Below are 3424 nucleotides of genomic sequence, written 5' to 3' on the forward strand. Positions count from 1 at the left end.
TGGCTATTGGTATATATAAAGGCTACAGATTAATCAGTGTTGATTTTGTAGCCTGAGACATTGCTGTATTCCTTGATCACTTCTAAAAGCTTTATAGTAGAATACCTAGTAATTTCCAGATATACGATCATGTCATCTGTGAAGAGGGAAAGTTAGATCTCTTCTGACCCTATATGGATACCCTTGATCACTGTTTATTCCCTAATTACAATGGCTAAAACTTCCATTATGATGTTAAAGAGCAATGGAGACAATGGACATCCTTGCCTGGTTCCTGATCTAAGTGGAAATGACTTCAACTTAACGCTATTCAATATGGTATTGGTTGTGTTTTGTTGAAGATGGCATCTATTAGTTTAAGAAATGTCCTTTCTATCCCAATATTCTCAAGTGTTCTGGTCACGAAGGATGCTGCATATTAGCAAAAGCTTTTTCTTTATCAATTGAGGTAATCATATGGTCTTTATTTTTGAGTTTCTTTATGAATTCCATTTATAGATTTACATATATTGAACCAGCCTGGAGACCCTGGGATAAATCCCACTTGGTCATGGGTTATAATTTTTTTTTGATGTGTTGTTGGATTCTGTTTGTTAGGATCTTATTGAATATTTTTGCATCAATATTCATTAGTGATATGGGTCTGCAGCTGTCTTCTTTAGAGAAATTCCTCTTCAAGTCCTTTGCCCAACCTGAGATGAGATCACTTGTTCTTTTTTTTTGCTAACACTTTTGATTTCTCTCTGGATTCAGCTTATTTAACTGTAAAAAATTTTGACCAAAAGGGAGGTAAGTGGAGGGAGGGGGATTAATGGGATTACACCTGCAGTGCATCTTACAAGGGAATATATGAATCCTAGTAAATGTGGAATGTAAAGGTCTTAGCAAAATAACTAAGAAAATGCCACAAAAGCTATGTTAACTAGTATGATGAAAATGTGTCAAACGGTCTATGAACCAAGTGTATGGTGCCCCATGATCATACTAATGTACACAGCTATGATTTAATAAAAAAATAAATAAATAAGTAATAATAGTGAAGACAAAAATGACCAAAACCTCTGGGATAGCACAAAGGCAGTTTTAAGAGGAGTATTTACAGAATTGCAAGCCTTCTACCAGGTAACAGAAAGAGAGGAAGTTAACAACTTTATGGGACATCCAAAACACCTGGAAAAGGAAGAACATTCCAACCCCAAACCCAGCAGAAGAAAATTAATTATCTAAATTAGAGCACAATTAAATGAGACTGAAAACAAAAGCAACTTACAACAAATCGGTAAATCAAAAATTGGTTTCCTGAAAATGTCAATAAAATATAAAAACTTGGGAAACCTAACCAGCATAAAAAGCGTAGTCTTTAGTTTCATCAATCAGAAATGACACCCAGAAGACCAAAAATCATATCATAACAAATATATTTGTACCAGAATGTTTATTGCAGCCCTATTCATAATTGCTAAGTCATGGGAAAAAATCCAAGTGTCCATCGATCTGTGAATGGATTAATAAATTGTGGTATATGTACACCATGGAATATAATGCAGCCTTAAAGAAAGATGGATAATTTACCTCCTTTATGTTTACATGGATGGAGCTGGAACATATTCTTCTTAGTGAAGTATGTCAAGAATGGAAGAAAAGTATCCAATGTATTCAGCCTTACTACTATGGAACTAATTTAGGGCTTTCACATTAGTGCTATAACCCAGTTACAACCTAAGAATAGGGGGAAGAGGGAAAGGGAGCAGGAAAAGGGCGGGAGGTGGGTAGAGGGAGGGGGATTGGTGAGAATACACTTGCGGTGCATCTTACAAGGGTATATGTGAAACTTAGTAAATGTGCAATGTAAATGTCTTAGCACAATAACTAACAAATTGCTGGGAATGCTATTTTAACCAGTGTGATGAAAATGTGTCAACCGGTCTATGAAACTAGTGTATGATGCCCCATGAACATATCAATGTACATAGCTATAATTAATAAAAAATAAAAATATTATAAAAAATAATAAAATAAAAAGAAAAAGAAAAAAGAAATGGCGACAAAATAACAAAGAATCCTCAGAAATTCAAAAAAAAATCCTTAATGAATAATACATAAATTTCTATTCTCAGAAATATGAGAATGCAAAGGAAATAAACCAATACCTGCAAGTATGAAAACTTCTTTGACTTAGCCAGAAAGTGGCAATGTTGAATAGGCCTATGTCATGTATGAAATAGTAACAATTTAGAAATTCTATTCACAATGAAAAGTTTGGGAGTTTGGGCTTCACATTAGAATTCTATCAAATTTTTAAAGAGGTACTAGTACCTATATTACTTAATGTTTTCTAAAATCCTGGTAAAAAAAACAAAAAAAAAAAAAAAAACAAATGAATAGTACCCAACACTTTCTATGAAACAAACATTATCTTGATCCCCAAACCAGGAAAAGATCCAATAAGAATAGAAAATATTAGACCAATACCTCTAAAGAATATTCATGTATAAATATTCAAGAAGATCCTAGAAAAAAGTGTCCAACAAAACTTAAAAAACGTTAAACACCATGACCACTTGGGTTTTATCCAGGGATCTCAAGGCTTCTTCAATATGCATAAATCTATAAATATAATTAATCACATAAACAAAATCATAAACAAAGGCCATGTGAATCTCTCAATTGATGCAGAAACTGCTTTTGATTATATCCATCATTCTTCCATCATCAGAACACTTAAAAAAATAGGTACAGGATGGCACCTATGCTCAAAGAAATAGTGCACCAGACCCATGTAACAGAGGTGGCAGGTTCAAATTCAGCACCAGCAAAAATACAAAAAGTAAAATAAAATAAAATAATGATAATAAATAAATAAATAAGGTACAGAAAAAAACATTTTTTAAACTTATAGAGGTCAAACTCACTGCCAATTATCGTGTTCAATAGAGCTAAATTGTAATCATTTTCACTCAGATCAGGAGCAAGGCAAGGTTGTCTATTGTCTCTACTACTTTTTAGTATTGTAATTGAAGTCTTAGGGATTGTAATCAGGGGGAAAAAGGTGATCAAGTTTATCCATATACAGTCAGTTTACATCTAACCTGCACTCTTCACAGATAATATAATTGTATATCTTGAAACCCACAGGAATTCAACTACAACACTCTTAGAAGTGATCAAGGAATACAGCAGAATCTCAGATTACAAAATCAGTGATCACAAGTACGTAGTCTTTACAAATACCAACAATAGGCAGTCTAAAAAAACAGTCAAGGACTATTTCTTTGACAGTAGTGTCAAAGTAGTTGAATTACCTAACAAAGGATGTGAATTATCTCTAAAATGAAAAATATGAAACTTTAAGAAATGAAGTACCTGAAGATGTTAAGAAATAAAAAACGGAAGTGGGGGGTGGGGCAGAGGCAAGATGACTGAC

Source organism: Nycticebus coucang, chromosome Y (genome assembly GCF_027406575.1).
Source record: "Nycticebus coucang isolate mNycCou1 chromosome Y, mNycCou1.pri, whole genome shotgun sequence".
In the NCBI taxonomy this organism is placed as follows: domain Eukaryota; kingdom Metazoa; phylum Chordata; class Mammalia; order Primates; family Lorisidae; genus Nycticebus; species Nycticebus coucang.